Source organism: Pelophylax lessonae, assembly GCF_965119305.1.
Source record: "Pelophylax lessonae genome assembly, chromosome: 2".
NCBI lineage: Eukaryota > Metazoa > Chordata > Amphibia > Anura > Ranidae > Pelophylax > Pelophylax lessonae.
In genome coordinates this window covers 637,783,193-637,802,562 of record NC_138769.1, presented here as the reverse complement: position 1 = coordinate 637,802,562, position 19,370 = coordinate 637,783,193, and the positions used below count along the sequence as shown (strand labels likewise).

Below are 19,370 nucleotides of genomic sequence, written 5' to 3'. Positions count from 1 at the left end.
ACATAACATTAAATCTTTATCCTCTTTAGGTATAACCGCAATATGCGCTCTCAGTGTATCTTTGCAGAAAACCGGATTCCGTCCAGCCTCGTTAAATAGTTTCAATAAATATGGACCCAGGACCGGAAAAAAAGGCCCTATAGTATTGAAGGGTAAAGCCATCTGGCCCTGGCGCTTTCCCGGCTTTCATTAATTCTATTAAGTTTATTGGGGAATCCAGTTATCTGCAAGTTTCCGCCGTAAGTTTAGGTAGTTGGGTTGTGGCTATATATTCCTCCATCTGTATTGTGGATGATGATTGGTCTGTTAAATTATATAAAGATGAATAATGGTCTCCAAACGTCTGTGCAATCTGTCTAGGTAAGGATATTTTGATACCCTTGGGAGACAAGATTTGAGGAATATATGTAGCTGTTTTAATATCTTTTACCGCCTTGGCTAATAGTTTCCCGCATTTGTTACCTGATTCATATCCTATTTTATGGCTCCTCTGTAAGGATGCTTTAGCTTTATAACCTAATAAATCTGTAATTTGTTTCCGTAAGTGAATCATTTCTGTTTCCGTATTGGCCCCCGGATTCCTTTTACCATGCATTTTAAAGCACATTTGAAGAGTGTATTATATATAGATAAGACAGATATGAAAGCATATAGGGCTTTATATATATATATATATATATATATATATATATATATATATATATCAGCAAATTCCGGGTAAAAGTGCTGCTATGGTACAGGAGGTGGTCATAGGCTGTGTGGGAATGGTACAGGACATGTCAGAGGCTGCGGGCATAGTGCAGGAGATGCAGGGGCTGCAGACATGATACAGGAGATGCACGTGCTCTGGAAATGGTACATGAGATGCAGGGGCTGCGGGCATGGTGCAGGAGATGCAGGGGCTTCAGACATGGTACATGAGATGCAGGGGCTGCAGGCATGGTGCAGGAGATGCAGAGGCTGCAGACATGAGTCAGGAGATGTCAAAGGCTGCGGGAATGGTACAGGAGATGCAGGGGCTGTGGGCATGGTACAGGACATGCAGGGGCTGTGGACATGGTACAAGAGATGCAGGGGCTGCGGACATGGTGCAGGAGATGCAGGGGCTGCGGACATGGTGCAGGAGATGCAGGGGCTCTGGACATGGTGCAGGAGATGCAGGGGCTCTGGACATGGTACAGGAGATGCAGGGGCTCTGGCCATGGTGCAGGAGATGCAGGGGCTGCCATAATGGTGCCGGAGATGCAGGGGCTGCAGACACAGTGCAGGAGATGCAGGGGCTGCGGACACAGTGCAGTAGATCCAGAGGCTGAGGGCATGGTGCAGGAGATGCAGGGGCTGCGGATATGGTGCACCAGATACAGGGGCTGCAGACATGGTGCAGGAGATGAAGGGGCTGCGGACATGGTGCAGGAGATGCAGGGGAATGCGGACATGGTGCAGGAGATGCTGGGGTTGCGGGCATGGTGCCGGAAATGCAGGGGCTGCACGTATGGTGCAGGAGATGCAGGGGCTGCGGACATGGTGCAGGAGATGCAGGGCTGTGGTCGTGGTACAGGAGATGCAGGGGCTGTGGGCATGGTGCAGGGGCTGTGGACATGGTGCAGGAGATGAAGTGGCTGCGGGCATGGTGCAGGAGATGCAGGGGCTGCCAGCATGGTGCAGGAGATGCAGGGGTTGCAGGCAAGGTGCAGGAGATGCAGGGGTTGCCGGCAAGGTGCAGGAGATTCACGGGCTGTGGGCAAGGTGCAGGGGCTGCAGACATGGTACAGGAGATGCAGGGGTTGCGGGCATGGTGCAGGTGCTGTGGGCATGGTGCAGGAGATGCAGGGGTTGCAGGCATGTTGCAGGAGATGCAGGGGCTGCGGGCATGATGCAGGGACTGCTGACATGGTACAGGAGATGCAGGGGCTGCGGGCATGATGCAGGGATTGCGGACATGGTACAGGAGATGTAGGGGTTGCAGGCATGGCGCAAGAGATGCAGGGCTGTGGACTAGAGATGTCCCGAACTATTCGCCGGCGAACAGTTCCCAGCGAACATTGCTTGTTCGCGTTCGCCTCGGCGGGCGAACATATGCGATGTTCTGTCCGCCCCCTATACATCATCATTGAGCAAACTTTGACCCTGTACCTCACAGTCAGCAGACACATTCCAGCCAATCAGCATACCCTCCCTCCCAGACCCTCCCACATCCTATAAAAAAGCAAGGACAGCATCCATCTTACATTCATTCTGAAGCTGCAGAGTTAGTTAGAGCAGGGAGAGTGCTGCTGCTGCTGCTGACTTAATAGGGAAATCATTAGCTAGGCCAGTGTTCTGTGTCCACTCCTGCTGTAAGGACAGCTTCCTGACAGCACCCCAAAAAGCACTTTTTAGGGCTGGTATATCAGTCTGCTTTTTTTTATTTTTTTTTCTATATATATACAGACTGTACTGTGTGCACACCACTCATATCGGGTGGCACAGTACCTTGCAGATAAAAAGTATTTTAATATGTACCCTTTAATATAATTGCAGTTGCCTGTCAGTGTGTGTCAGGCCCACTGACTGAACTGTGCCCACTGCCAGTGCCCACCACTCATATAGGGTGGCACAGCACCTTGCAGATAAAAAAATCATTTAATTTTTTCTCTGTAGTATAATTGCAGTTGCCTGCCAGTGAGTGTCAGGTCCACAAACTGTACTGTGCCCACTGCCCACCACTCATATAGGGTGGCACAGAACCTTGCAGATAAAACATTAATTTAATTTTTCCTCTGTAATATATTTGCAGTTGCCTGTCAGTGAGTGTCAGGTCCACAGACCGTACTGTGCCCACTGCCCACCACTCATATAGGGTGGCACAGCACCTTGCAGATAAAAAATTAATTAAATTTTTCTTATAATAAAAAATAAAATTCATCCAGAAAAAACAGGAACTGGCTTTTTCATTTGAATTTCAGTAGCGCAGGGATGGTGATAACCTCTTACCAAATAAATAGGATGATAACATATACCAAAATATTTGAATCAGATGTGATAAATATAAGCATAAATTCATTAATACATAAAAGCATGAAATCACATCAATAGGAGTCCATAAAGTCCATAGGTATAAAGTGCATAGAGCAATGAAAGTGCAAACATGAAGGATCACAGGTGGGACTTATGGGGACCACCCTTGCTTGCCACCACCACACAGTGCCGGGAGAAGTATCTGAAATTCAGACTCACTATAAATTTACCAGGAAATCTTCCAGAGGAGTCTTTGCAGCACAAATCAGAGATCTGGAGGAAACCTGATTTTACTATATGCTGTTGTTAGCTAGTCCATGACAGTGGTTAGGCATAGGCGTCTGGTGAGTCTGAATTTCAGATACTTCTCCCAGCACTGTGTGGTGGTGGCAAGCAAGGATGGTCCCCATAAGTTGCACCTGTGATCCTTCATGTTTGCACTTTCATTGCTCTATGCACATTATACCTATGGACTTTATGGACTCCTATTGATGTGATTTCATGCTTTTATGTATTTATGATTTTATGCTTATATTTATCACATCTGATTCAAATATTTTGGTATATGTTATCATCCTATTTATTTGGTAAGAGGTTATCACCATCCCTGCGCTACTGAAATTCGAATGAAAAAGCCAGTTCCTGTTTTTTTCTGGATGAATTTTATTTTTTATTATATTTACTCATTTAAGTAGCAGCAATTTGTGTTATTTGTGTTATTCTGTCAGGTTTGTGTTACCTGTATTTCCTAAAGCGCAGTGGATTACAACATCGTCTATTAAATTAGTACAAGTAGTGATATTTATATATTTAATTTTTCCTCTGTAATATCATTGCAGTTGCCTGCCAGTGAGTGTCAGGCCCACAGACTGTACTGTGCCCACTGCCCACCACTCATATAGGGTGGCACAGCACCTTGCAGATAAAAAATTCATTTAATTTTACCTCTGTAATATAATTGCAGTTGCCTGCCAGTGAGTGTCAGGTCCACAGACCGTACTGTGCCCACTGCCCACCACTCATATAGGGTGGCACAGCACCTTGCAGATAAAAAAGTAATTAAATTTTTCCTCTGTAATATAATTGCAGTTGTCTGCCAGTGAGTGTCAGGCCCACAGACTGTACTGTGCCCACTGCAAATGGACTGTTTGCGGTTGTTTGCGGTGCGTTAAACGGGGAGTTTGGTCTGTTACTGTGAAGCGGGCATAACCCTTACACTACCTGATCAATACAACATCATACCTGATCGTATTCACACACTGGATGTTTTAAAGCACGTTATTCCAAACAATTTAGGAATGTTAGGTGATTTATGCCCTTTATGGATTAAAACCCGACTCTGCGTCAACTACGTAATTTTCCATGGGAGTTTTGCCATGGATCCCCCTCCGGCATGCCACAGTCCAGGTGTTAGTCCCCTTGAAACAACTTTTCCATCACTATTGTGGCCAGAAAGAGTCCCTGTGGGTTTTAAAATTCACCTGCCTATTGAAGTCTATGGCGGTTCACCCGGTTTGCCCGCTCGCAAACATTTGCGGAAGTGCGCGTTCGCTGTTCACGAACATAAAATTTTATGTTCGCGACATCTCTACTGTGGACATGGTGCAGGAGTTGCAGGGCTGTGGACATGGTACAGGAGATGCAGGGCTGTGGGTATAGTTCAGGCGATGTGGGGCTGTGGGCATGGTGCAGGAGATGCAGTGCTGCGGGCATGGTACAGGAGAATCTCCTGTACCATGCCTGCAGCACTGCATCTCCTGAGAAGATGCAGGGGCTGCGGAGGAGTCTCACTTACCTTTTGGTGAGGTGCCGCACGTTTAAATATGGCACCGCCCAGTGCCAACATGTCACCGCGCATGTACCGCCTGCCGGGGAAAAGCTGAACGTGTACGGGCCTTCCCGAGCGGCGGCTGCGCATGTGCAGTGCACATGTCGGGCCGGCCGTGCCCATTTTTTTTTACAGGTTTTTTGCTGCCTCAGGGCAGGGGGACTTGCTGGCCTGCCGGGAAATTTTGCGGTATCCTGGTAGGCCAGTCCGGCCCTGCCCCTCACCGCCGCTTTCCTGAGAAATGATCCAACAGTGCGGCCGGCTGCTTCCATAGGTGATCAAAGAGTAGATACTTCTTGATCGGCTCTATGGCCTTGGAGGACCGGATTGACATCATGATGGCCAGACTAAAAGTAAAAAATGTGTTTGTTTGTTTTTTTTTGTTTTTGTTTTTTTTTTTAAAGCTAAAGAGAATTTTTTTTTTCGATCTTTTGCTTTTAAAGTTAAAGAAGAGATTTGGCGTCTTTTTGACCCTAGATCTCTCTATAAAGAAGACCTGTCATACCTCTATCTATTGCAAGGGATGTTTATAATCTTTGTAATAGTAACAAAAGTGATTAATAAAAAAAAAAATAAAAAAAATAAAAATTAAAAGGGAGAGTGTAAAAATAAAAAGTAAAAAATTAAGAACAAAAAATAAATTTGAAAGTGCCCCCATTTCTCCGTACTCGCGCACAGAAGCGAACACATATGTAAGTCATGCACACATATGTAAACGTAGTTCATACTGCACATCTGAGGTATCACCATGAACATTAGAGCGAGAGCAGTAATTCTAGTACTAGACCTTCTCTTTAACTCTAAACAAGTAACCAGTAAGGGAGTTTAAAGCATCGCCTATGGAGATTTTAAGGTACCGTAGTTTGTCGCCATTCCATGAGAGTGCACAATTTTAAAGCGTGACATGTTGGGCATCTATTTACTCAGTGCACATCAAAGACAATAAAAATCACCAATTCATACACTGATCAAAAAATCCCACCAGGGCTGGCTTCCAATGCCAGGTCGTTGCAGCTCTCCCAATAATCCACTGGGTGGTGGACAAGGATATCTGTACAAAGGATCAAAAGGAAATAAGAATGCACAGCCGCCCTAGCATAATACTGCTTTATTGTGAACATACAGGAAACTTGATCAAATTTGCACTCACATGAAGTAGAACAATCGTGGGAGTGTACGGTTTTGTATTCCCCTCTCCTCTCCTGGATCGCCGCTGCAAGAAGTCTGGAGGTAAAAATCCTCCTCCTACAGACCCAATGGCAAGTTCCCGGTCCTCCTGTACAGAGCTCTGGCGTGCTCACTCGAATGAGCCTGCGCCCAGACCAGCCGGCAATGCGCATGGACGTGGGGGACTCCCAGAAGACAATAGGTGAAGATGAGAGAGAGATGGAGGGACTGATACGCAACCACGTAGGTTGCTATGACAATGCATTTTGGAGGCGTGGTCTCCTTCCTCAGGTCACACCCACACTGGGACCTCACAACAATTTAACTACAGTGACCCCTCCCATGCCCCTCTTCTTTTTTTTTTTTTTCATGCCCCTCTTCTTAACGGGGCCATACCAGGAGAGGTACAGCTACACCAGAATCAGTGCATGGGACTAGAAAACAACCTAAATGTCAATCATAAATACATCATAATCTCAAAAAATGTCAAATGAATTTTTATGTAAGAATTAAAAAAATAAATAAATAAAAAAAAGTTAAAAACTGGCCCTGTACTCAATGGAGGTAGGACCATGCTTAAAATCAATAATAAAACTTAAAGAGGCCACTGGCTGAACCTTAAAAAAAGAGTACTGACCTCTAATTCTTTATTCAACCCCTCAGGGAACATAGAATTAAGCGGAAAAACACTAAAACGGTCTCTCGTGGCATACATAGCCACGAGAGACCGTTTTAGTGTTTTTCCGCTCAGGGAGGGACATGGGTATAGCCTCAATACCGAAGAGCTCTAGACCTTCTGTACTACCTTCATGCACCTGACCAAAATGCCAGGGGACACTATGTTTGTCCTTTTTTTGCTCTATGTAGCGACGATGCTTGCCAAACCTAGTACGCATGGCCCGGAATGTCCTGCCTACATAGAGCAAACCACATGGGCACCTCAGTCCGTATACTATGAATTGGGTACTGCAACAGATAAATTGCTGGATGTTGAAGGACCGCTCGTCCCTCCTAAAAAAACATCTTTTTCCCATGATGCATAAACACACTGACCTTACATCTACTTAATTTGCATTTGTAGGATCCAAACATATTCAGGAACATGGGGATGTCTTTTACCTGTTGTTCTGTATTGTGGACTCTGCTTGGTGCAAGCATGCTCTTAACATTATTGGCTCGTCTGAAAACCACCTTGGGCCTCAGGAAGTATATGACCAAGAGCAGAATCTTGCCCCAATTTAGAAAAAAACAACAACAATGTAGGAGCGCTAACAAAACCTCCAGCACATGAAGAGTAAATGGGTTAGAACGGGTGGGGGAGGGGAAGGGAAGAGAACATGAGGAATAGAAACTGCAAAAAAAAAAAAAACGCAGATGAAAAAACGCAGATGAAAAAACGCAGATGAAAAAAATACCATAAATTGATGAATGACAGAGTCCTGATGGAAAATGTCCAAGGCACCGAGCTGCTCTCCACAGACAAGAGGAGTTCTGAACTAAACAAAAGAAAAAGAGAGAGAGCGCTCTAAGTGCAGACAGTCTTTATTAATAACAAGGCATAGGTGATATAAACTCACTAGAAACCAAAGTCATCGAGCTGTGTCAAGTCATGGACATCAGGAATTCCTCTGGGAGGTGCCATCCACTCGTGTGCAGCAATTCAGAAGCTTGATCGCTGATCAGAGGAGAAAAGGAAGCCGGCTACCTCCTCCAGCAGTCGGCGGTCAGCGTCTAAGGCAGCGGCTGCGATGTGCGGTGGAAGCTGGAACGCGGCCTCGTCACCAGGGAATGTATGGTGTGTGGAATATGCACGGTATGCACGACGCGTTTCTGAGCTTGCGCTGGGTCACGTACGGCCCTGCGCGCTCTTTCTTCAGGCGCTGTGAAGCCGTGTTTATTCCAGGGAATATATATGGTGCACAATAAAGGATAATTGGACACAGCCCAGGAGAAAGGGAACCTGCTAGTGATTTAAAACGACATATAGACAGGCAATACTATATAAAACTGCAATTAATCACTACATTAATATAAAACATTAGCGGCACATATGTGGAGTCTGTTCAATCGATGAAATATGTGAAAAATAAAAATAAAAAGACAATTGATCATCAATCTCATGCTTAGTAAAGAAAATAATTGAATAATAAAAATAGGATAAGATAAAACTAGGAGAACCCAGGCTAACCTAGGCTCACTGAGGACCCCTAGAGTTATATGGAAACAACAATACGTGAAATAAAATACATGAAAAAAAAAAAAAAATTAATTATATGAATGATCGTGAAACCGCCATTAACAAGGATTTGATTGGGCATTAAAACCATTAAATAGAATAAAAATCACATAATAAAAAGACAGAAATCAGTATATTGCAAGTATACTTGTGGTCCCTATAATTTACTTATACATGGACCTAAGAGAAAAAAAACAACAAGATATTTTAATATATCTATAAAAGCATCAGAATGTAAAAATATAAATATATAAAAAATTATAAAATATTAGGAAAATATTATAAAAAATATTATAAAAAACTCAGGCTTAGGGCGCAACATTATAAGATGGTATGTACATCAAGCTCTTCATTTAACCCTCGAGGCGCGAGAGCATCCAATGTGTAAATCCAAAAGGTTTCTCGCATACACAATTTAGAAAAACGTTCACCTTCTGGTAATTCTTTGGGGATAGCTTCAATAACCCAGATTTTTAGACCCTCAGTAGATTTACCGTGGATTTCTAGAAAGTGTCGCGGGACGCTATGGAGATCACATCCCCCCTCAATGAGGCGGCGATGTTTCCCAAAGCGTTGTCTGACTGGTCTAATCGTGCGACCTACATAGAGCAGTTGGCACGGGCATATCAGACAGTACACCACGTATTCAGTTGAACAATTATAAAAATTTTCCAAGACATATGTTTTGTCGTTATGTGTAAAGTCTTTTTGGCCGTGTCGCACAAAATTGCACATTTTGCACAGCTTTTTTCGGCACGCATACATGCCTTTTAAAGGAATCATCCATGGCAAGCGGTTGGTAGTCTTAGTTCTCTTTAATTTGCTTGGCGCTATCTTATTTTTCAAAGTTGTAGCTCTCCTATATGTCACTTTAGGTTTGTCCAAAACTACGGAGTTCAGATAGGGATCTTGTTTTAGAATGTCCCAATGCTTCGCCAGAATTTTTTCCATTTTTCTATATTGGCAATGAAACCTGGTGACAAATCGGACCGGGTGATGGTCAGTAGTAACCCTAGAACTGGGGGGTTTACCTGGAAGATAAGTCTCAAAGGCTTGACTGACTATATCTTCTGGGTACCCTTTTTCTGAGAATTTTTGCTTCAGATGTTCACTTTGAGCTAAATAGTCCGAATCTCTAGTGCAATTCTGTCTAAGTCGACAAAATTGGCCCTTGGGTATATTCTTTGTCCATTGGGGATGATGGCAACTGTTAAAATGAAGATATGAATTACCACCCGTAGGTTTGATGTAATTCTTGGCATATATCTGATGAGATTCATGTCCAAGTTCCAAATCTAAAAATGGCATAGAATCAGGATGTGAGGCAAATGTGAACGAGAGGCCCAGGGAGTTGTTGTTACAATGCCCGACAAAGTCGTCGATCTGGGAGACAGAGCCATCCCAAATGACGATAATGTCATCGATGTAACGCCCAAAGAAGACAATATGTTTAGCGAACGGATTGTTCCACCAAATATACCTCAATTCCCAATATCCCATCATAAGATTTGCGTACGACGGGGCAAAATTGGCGCCCATAGCTGTGCCGTTTATCTGTAAATAAAATGTGTCCTCAAACTGAAAATAATTGTGGGTTAAACAAAACTGTGTCGCATCCAAAATAAAAGCCACTTGATCATGATGTAAAGAGGAGTCTTCAAGAAGAAAATGTTGAATGGCTTGTAAGCCTATATTGTGGGGAATGGATGTGTACAATGAGCTAACGTCCAAGGACAACCAAGAGTAACTATCTTCCCATCTGTATGGGATGATCTGTTCCAATAAGTGGCCAGAATCTCGTATATAAGATTGCAGATTTTGGGCGAGAGGTTGTAAGTAAACATCGATGAATTGGGAGAGACCTACGTTTTTTTATCATTGAGCAAACGGATTGCTTCAGTAACATAATCTGTTTTATCTTGGAGGACAATTCCTCCACCCTTGTCCGCAGATTTTATGATGAGATCAGAATTACCAGTAAACCTCTTTAAGGCCTGAGATTCTCCATAATTAAGATTAAAGTGGGAGTGTTTATTCTGTTTAGGTGTATCTGAGCACAATGTTTGGAAATCAGAAAAAAACGTCCTATAAAAGGATTCGAGGTATGGGCCTTTTGACCGGGTAGGATAAAACACAGATTTTGGGCGCAAATCCGTATGGGAAATACGTGGCGAGTCCGGGAGATGTTGTGTGAGTAGCAGAGTGTCCAGGTCTATATCATCGTTTTCACAAGGATCATAAGTGCTGAAAGGACTTCCCGGAATACTTTCTTCTGTGGAATTAAGTAGACTTATCTCTATGTTCTCAATGGAGCGACCAGTATTGGCTTGTTTGGACTTCATATTGAAAAATCGTTTTAACGTGAGATTCCGTATAAACTTGTTCAAATCTCGAAATAACAAAAAGGAATTGGGAAAAGAAGTGGGGGCAAAGCTGAGACCTTTATGTAGTAAAGATATATCATCTGAATTAAGCTGGACGGAGGAAAGGTTGAATATCTTTATAGTCTCCGCTGTTTTATGTTTATTTTTGATGATTCGTTTACCTCCTCTACATCCTCGTCTACAAGCTTTCTTTTTTTCTTTCTGGCTTTTGTCAGGGGGCCCCCCTCTAAAAAAGACACCGGGGGAGGGACTAATGGACCAGAATTCGTCTCAAGTTCTTTTATCATAACGGGAAAAGATACACCTTGGCTAAGTCCAGATGCCGTGGATGTAACCTCAGCACGACTAGCGATGGAATTCTTCCTATACTCTGTCACATTGGTAGATAGTTTAGAAAGAGTCTGATGGAGCGCAGGGCCGATCGACGTCCCAGCAGTAGCTGGAGGGTCAGATGTGCTGAGGGGTCTATTACTAACATTATTGTTAAGGGTGGTAACTGAGTTGCCAACTTTGCTATTTCCTATCTCTGTATGTTTAATGCTGTTGTTATTATTATTATTTTTATTTATATTTTTGGGTGGGTTCTTAGGAGGGCACCTAGAGGGAGTTTTCTTGCCACGTTCAGTTGTAGTACTCCGATTACTATGGGAACTGACTATAGATGTACATCCATTGCTGGGAGTAGACCGAGTATTGCCACCGCGTTGAGAGAATGCAGTCCTTAAGGGCGGGACAGGGTGAATCTCTATGGACATTAGTGGGGGTATATGATGGTTCTGTTTCCATACGAAAACCTTGTTATTGCTATAATCATCTAAATCTCTCCTAAATTTATCCAATTTAGTTTGAATCAGCTGATCCTCCTTTCTTTTGGTGTTCCTTTTAAGGTTGTCAAGCCAACCAGATGGAATGTGAGTCTTAAAATTCTCAATGTCCTGAATCAATATTTGGATATTGTGTATAAGTGAATCATATTTTATATGTCGCTGTGTGGCGAGAAGCCCTAGCCATTTGGAAGTGCAAAATTCTGCAATGCCCTGCCATTCTTTTAGGTGGGTGGGATCTAAAAAAGAACAGGTTTGTGTAATCCTAAGCCCCCTAGGGGAAATTTTGGCCGATAAATATTTCTTTAGAAAGAATTCATCCCACCACTGGGTGTTGGCGGAATGCATTAACCTCTCCAATTTTTTGAACATCCCGCATAAAACATAACGATCTATACGTTTTCTGATAGGCTCATCAGAAAATAGATCTGTGGGAAAAATGGAATATAGGGTATCTAATATATCATATTTGTGAAGTTCAATGTCACTAATGAGATCCATGATCAACCATATAAAAAAAAATAAAAAAAAAGGAGAATATATAAAATATATATATATATATATATATATATATATATTGTATATATACACCCGTATATATATATATATATATATATATATATATATATCTATAGGGGTGTATACCGTATACTGATTAACTTTCTACCACCAGAAAGTCCATACAAGTAAAAACATCAATTGTCACCTAAAATTTACACATTGGATGCTCTCGCGCCTCGAGGGTTAAATGAAGAGCTTGATGTACATACCATCTTATAATGTTGCGCCCTAAGCCTGAGTTTTTTATAATATTTTTTATAATATTTTCCTAATATTTTATAATTTTTTATATATTTATATTTTTACATTCTGATGCTTTTATAGATATATTAAAATATCTTGTTGTTTTTTTTCTCTTAGGTCCATGTATAAGTAAATTATAGGGACCACAAGTATACTTGCAATATACTGATTTCTGTCTTTTTATTATGTGATTTTTATTCTATTTAATGGTTTTAATGCCCAATCAAATCCTTGTTAATGGCGGTTTCACGATCATTCATATAATTAATTTTTTTTTTTTTCATGTATTTTATTTCACGTATTGTTGTTTCCATATAACTCTAGGGGTCCTCAGTGAGCCTAGGTTAGCCTGGGTTCTCCTAGTTTTATCTTATCCTATTTTTATTATTCAATTATTTTCTTTACTAAGCATGAGATTGATGATCAATTGTCTTTTTATTTTTATTTTTCACATATTTCATCGATTGAACAGACTCCACATATGTGCCGCTAATGTTTTATATTAATGTAGTGATTAATTGCAGTTTTATATAGTATTGCCTGTCTATATGTCGTTTTAAATCACTAGCAGGTTCCCTTTCTCCTGGGCTGTGTCCAATTATCCTTTATTGTGCACCATATATATTCCCTGGAATAAACACGGCTTCACAGCACCTGAAGAAAGAGCGCGCAGGGCCGTACGTGACCCAGCGCAAGCTCAGAAACGCGTCGTGCATCACCTATGCCTTGTTATTAATAAAGACTGTCTGCACTTAGAGCGCTCTCTCTCTTTTTCTTTTGTTTAGTTCAGAACTCCTCTTGTCTGTGGAGAGCAGCTCGGTGCCTTGGACATTTTCCATCAGGACTCTGTCATTCATCAATTTATGGTATTTTTTTCATCTCCGTTTTTTCATCTGCGTTTTTTCATCTGCGTTTTTTTTTTTTTTGCAGTTTCTATTCCTCATGTTCTCTTCCCTTCCCCTCCCCCACCCGTTCTAACCCATTTACTCTTCATGTGCTGGAGGTTTTGTTAGCGCTCCTACATTGTTGTTGTTTTTTTCTGTCTTATTGAGAGGTCGTGGAGCTGCTTGACCAATTAGCTCATGATGTGTATGTAACCACTCATATGGTTTTTTATTACAAGGCTATTGATTTGTAAATTTGGTAAATATTGTACCTCTAATCATCCACACGGTGTCTTACTATTAGACCTTTGATTGGTATTATGTTTGATTTTATCCATGTTTGCACGTGAGTGGAGTTTGTTTGATAGACCCTGCACCGTTATTTAGGTGACAATTGATGTTTTTACTTGTATGGACTTTCTGGTGGTAGAAAGTTAATCAGTATACGGTATACACCCCTATAGATATATATATACGGGTGTATATATACAATATATATATATATATATTTTATATATTCTCCTTTTTTTTTTTTTTTTTTTAAAGAAATATTTATCGGCCAAAATTTCCCCTAGGGGGCTTAGGATTACACAAACCTGTTCTTTTTTAGATCCCACCCACCTAAAAGAATGGCAGGGCATTGCAGAATTTTGCACTTCCAAATGGCTAGGGCTTCTCGCCACACAGCAACATATAAAATATGATTCACTTATACACAATATCCAAATATTGATTCAGGACATTGAGAATTTTAAGACTCACATTCCATCTGGTTGGCTTGACACCCTTAAAAGGAACACCAAAAGAAAGGAGGATCAGCTGATTCAAACTAAATTGGATAAATTTAGGAGAGATTTAGATGATTATAGCAATAACAAGGTTTTCGTATGGAAACAGAACCATCATATACCCCCACTAATGTCCATAGAGATTCACCCTGTCCCGCCCTTAAGGACTGCATTCTCTCAACGCGGTGGCAATACTCGGTCTACTCCCAGCAATGGATGTACATCTATAGTCAGTTCCCATAGTAATCGGAGTACTACAACTGAACGTGGCAAGAAAACTCCCTCTAGGTGCCCTCCTAAGAACCCACCCAAAAATATAAATAAAAATAATAATAATAACAACAGCATTAAACATACAGAGATAGGAAATAGCAAAGTTGGCAACTCAGTTACCACCCTTAACAATAATGTTAGTAATAGACCCCTCAGCACATCTGACCCTCCAGCTACTGCTGGGACGTCGATCGGCCCTGCGCTCCATCAGACTCTTTCTAAACTATCTACCAATGTGACAGAGTATAGGAAGAATTCCATCGCTAGTCGTGCTGAGGTTACATCCACGGCATCTGGACTTAGCCAAGGTGTATCTTTTCCCGTTATGATAAAAGAACTTCAGACGTATTCTGGTCCATTAGTCCCTCCCCCGGTGTCTTTTTTAGAGGGGGGCCCCCTGACAAAAGCCAGAAAGAAAAAAGAAAGCTTGTAGACGAGGATGTAGAGGAGGTAAACGAATCATCAAAAATAAACATAAAACAGCGGAGACTATAAAGATATTCAACCTTTCCTCCGTCCAGCTTAATTCAGATGATATATCTTTACTACATAAAGGCATAAAGGTCTCAGCTTTGCCCCCACTTCTTTCCCCAATTCCTTTTTGTTATTTCGAGATTTGAACAAGTTTATACGGAATCTCACGTTAAAACGATTTTTCAATATGAAGTCCAAACAAGCCAATACTGGTCGCTCCATTGAGAACATAGAGATAAGTCTACTTAATTCCACAGAAGAAAGTATTCCGGGAAGTCCTTTCAGCACTTATGATCCTTGTGAAAACGATGATATAGACCTGGACACTCTGCTACTCACACAACATCTCCTGGACTCGCCACGTATTTCCCATACGGATTTGCGCCCAAAATCTGTGTTTTATCCTACCCGGTCAAAAGGCCCATACCTCGAATCCTTTTATAGGACGGTTTTTTCTGATTTCCAAACATTGTGCTCAGATACACCTAAACAGAATAAACACTCCCACTTTAATCTTAATTATGGAGAATCTCAGGCCTTAAAGAGGTTTACTGGTAATTCTGATCTCATCATAAAATCTGCGGACAAGGGTGGAGGAATTGTCCTCCAAGATAAAACAGATTATGTTACTGAAGCAATCCGTTTGCTCAATGATAAAAAAACGTATTTGAGGCTCTCCAAGGATCCATTACCTTAATTTAAGATAGAAGTAGAGCAACTGATACAGTCAGCACTGCAGAAAAAAGTGATAAATAAGGATGAGGCGGCTTTCTTAAAGAAAGACTACTACAACACCCCCTACTTTTATCACTTACCAAAGGTCCATAAAGATCCCCTGCACCCTCCAGGTAGACCTATTGTTGCTGCAATGAGCAGTATTACCAGTGGTCTCTCCCAATTCATCGATGTTTACTTACAACCTTTTGCCCAAAATCTGCAATCTTATATACGAGATTCTGGCCACTTATTGGAACAGATCATCCCATACAGATGGGAAGATAGTTACTCTTGGTTGTCCTTGGACGTTAGCTCATTGTACACATCCATTCCCCACAATATAGGCTTACAAGCCATTCAACATTTTCTTCTTGAAGACTCCTCTTTACATCATGATCAAGTGGCTTTTATTTTGGATGCGACACAGTTTTGTTTAACCCACAATTATTTTCAGTTTGAGGACACATTTTATTTACAGATAAACGGCACAGCTATGGGCGCCAATTTTGCCCCGTCGTACGCAAATCTTATGATGGGATATTGGGAATTGAGATATATTTGGTGGAACAATCCGTTCGCTAAACATATTGTCTTCTTTGGGCGTTACATCGATGACATTATCGTCATTTGGGATGGCTCTGTCTCCCAGATCGACGACTTTGTCGGGCATTGTAACAACAACTCCCTGGGCCTCTCGTTCACATTTGCCTCACATCCTGATTCTATGCCATTTTTAGATTTGGAACTTGGACATGAATCTCATCAGATATATGCCAAGAATTACATCAAACCTACGGGTGGTAATTCATATCTTCATTTTAACAGTTGCCATCATCCCCAATGGACAAAGAATATACCCAAGGGCCAATTTTGTCGACTTAGACAGAATTGCACTAGAGATTCGGACTATTTAGCTCAAAGTGAACATCTGAAGCAAAAATTCTCAGAAAAAGGGTACCCAGAAGATATAGTCAGTCAAGCCTTTGAGACTTATCTTCCAGGTAAACCCCCCAGTAGGGATGATCGAACTTTTGAAAAGTTCGGTTCGACCAGAACACCCGAACTTCACGAAAGTTCGGTTCGGATTTCAGAACCCCATTGAAATCAATGGGACCCGAACCTCTGTAATCAAAAAACACCATTTTTAAGCCCTAAAACCCAATAAATGCCCCTAAAAAGTGCCTAGGGTTCTGGGTCATGCCCCAGGGACTATTAATCACACAAAAAAAAGTTCTTAAAAATTGTCGTTTTTGATAGATAGCCAATTATTGAAAAAATTAAAAAAAAAAAAAAAAAAGAGATTTCTTTGGATTTAGTGTCTGGGGGGTCTAAAAGGTGTACCTGTGAAGTTTCAGCTCTGTAGCATGTCCAGAACCAGAATTACAGCATACCAAACCTTCAAAAATGACTTTTTTGCTTAACCGCACCTTTCTTTTGCTCCTAATCAACGGCTCAGCCAATGTGTATGATGGGGACATAATGCAGTGCACTGGGAACAAGATTAGAGGTTTTTTTGGAAAAAGGTGCTGTCTCTTTAAATGTGCATATAATTAACGGGTGTATTTCCACAATGGGGCTTTTATTACCAAATGTTTCAAGAAGTCCAAAGATGTATGTAATTGCACTTTATTTCATGTAAAATGGTGTTTGGTGCACTTTAACTTGAAATCTCACAAGAAACAGACATATATGCACGGATACATTGAGGGTTAGGGGTAGGGGCCACAATGTAGTGCAGAGTGAACAAGATTAGAGATGTTTTGGATGAATACTGTTGTCTCTTGACTTTGAATAGAAGTAAAGGATGCTTAAAAATTGGGCATTTGGTGGTGCGGACGATGCCTTGACACCATATCCCTATGAAAGTGCTGGTAATGAAAGCAATAATTGCCTTTGTAAGGAAAAAAATTACAATGATATGCATCTGTGTGACAGGTGCGCAAAAATTGTTGTTTGGGTGTTGGCGGAGCCATACCACTGTAAGCCCAAAGAGCTGGTGTTGAAGAAGGCGTAAAAATTATGAAGGTGTGCACCTGTGGAACAGGTGCGCAAACATGGTAGTTTTGGTGTTGGCGGAGCCTCCCCACCATAACCCCAAAGAGCTGGCTTTGAAGGAGGCCCAAAAATTGTAAAGGTGTGCACCTGTGGAACAGGTTCGCAAACATGGTAGTTTTTGTTTAGCATAGCCTCCCCACCTTAACCCCAAAGAGCTGGTGTTGAAGGAGGCCCAAAAATTGTAAAGGTGTGCACCTGTGGAACAGGTGCGCAAACATTGTAGTTTTTGTTTTAGCATAGCCTCCCCACCTTAACCCCAAAGAGCTGGCGTTGAAGGAGGCCCAAAAATTGTAAAGGTGTGCACCTGTGGAACAGGTGCGCGAACATTGTAGTTTTTGTTTTAGCATAGCCTCCCCACCTTAACCCCAAAGAGCTGGTGTTGAAGGAGGCCCAAAAATTGTAAAGGTGTGCACCTGTGGAACAGGTGCGCAAACATTGTAGTTTTTGTTTTAGCATAGCCTCCCCACCTTAACCCCAAAGAGCTGGTGTTGAAGGAGGCCCAAAAATTGTAAAGGTGTGCCCCTGTGGAACAGGTGCGCAAACATTGTCGTTTTTGTTTTAGCATAGCCTCCCCACCTTAACCCCAAAGAGCTGGTGTTGAAGGAGGCCCAAAAATTGTAAAGGTGTGCACCTGTGGAACAGGTGCGCAAACATTGTCGTTTTTGTTTTAGTATAGCCTCCCCACCTTAACCCCAAAGAGCTGGTGTTGAAGGAGGCCCAAAAATTGTAAAGGTGTGCACCTGTGGAACAGGTGCGCAAACATTGTCGTTTTTGTTTTAGCATAGCCTCCCCACCTTAACCCCAAAGAGCTGGTGTTGAAGGAGGCCCAAAAATTGTAAAGGTGTGCACCTGTGGAACAGGTGCGCAAACATTGTCGTTTTTGTCATAACCAAAATGAGGTTCTGTGAACGTAAAGAGAATGAGAGGAGGGTTTGAGGGTGGCACCATGGTCCAGGCTTAAACTGAGGCTCAACTGCCACATCACAACGATAGCCTAGTCTACAAGGTCTGCATCAGGTGCATCAAAGCTTGATATCCACGACTGATTCATCTTAATGAATGTCAAACGGTCGACTGAGTCGGTGGAGAGTCTAGTTCGATGGTCTGTGACGAATCCTCCTGCTGCGCTGAATGCCCGTTCCGATAGGACACTGGAAGCAGGGCAGGCCAACAACTCCATGGCATACTGGGCCAGTTCTGGCCAGTGGTCTAATCTTAAGACCCAGTATGCCAGTGGATCGGATTCGTCACATGAAAAGCCCTCTGTGTCACTTTGTGCCCTCACGTAATCGTCCACCATGTGATGCAGACGGTGTCGATGCGATGTGGCAGCTGAGAGGCCTGGGCGGTGAGGACTAAAAAAAGACCGAAAGGCATCCGTCAACCGCACGCCTTCTCCAACGCTCCTCTCGTGACCACCAGTAGAATCCATGGTAGGTTGTCCCCGCCCCTGCACCCTACGGGAGTCGGGGAACATGTTCACCAGATTCCTCTTGAGACTGTCCTCAAGGGATTTGATCCTGTGGACTCTATGGGTGGATGGGAAAAGCTCCGAGACTTTACACTTGTACCGGGGGTCAAGTAGGGTGGCCAACCAATAGTGGTTAGTCTCTTTAATGGCCTTGATTCTGGGGTCCTTTCGCAGGCTCTGGAGCATGATGTTTCCCATGCGTCGCAAATTAGCGAAGGCCTGAGAAGCTGACTCCTCGGGGTCACTCATAACGACATTATCTTCAACGGGCTCCTCCTCCTCCCAGCCACGTACTACTCCAAAGTGTCCCGAGGGAGTCAAACTAGGCCTTGCAGATTGCCGCATGTCTTCCTCCTCCTCCTCCTCAAACCCTGCAAAAGTTCCCGCAGAATCGTCCTCCTCCTCCTCTTCCACCCCTGGATCCTGCTCGGGCCTCTGGGAGCTAGGCATAATGGGGTCAGGATTCTC

General features: G+C 42.5%; 1 long non-coding RNA gene across 1 annotated transcript in view; it reads right to left on the bottom strand.

Annotated features, from left to right (window-relative positions):
- LOC309545286 overlaps positions 1-16,905 on the bottom strand; it is a 137,778-nt gene extending 120,873 nt beyond the window's left edge. The window contains exon 1 of the long non-coding RNA XR_014224888.1: positions 16,718-16,905. This is a non-coding gene — a long non-coding RNA (uncharacterized lncRNA). The remainder of the gene's footprint in view (positions 1-16,717) is intronic.
- Positions 16,906-19,370: the final 2,465 nt, after the last annotated feature.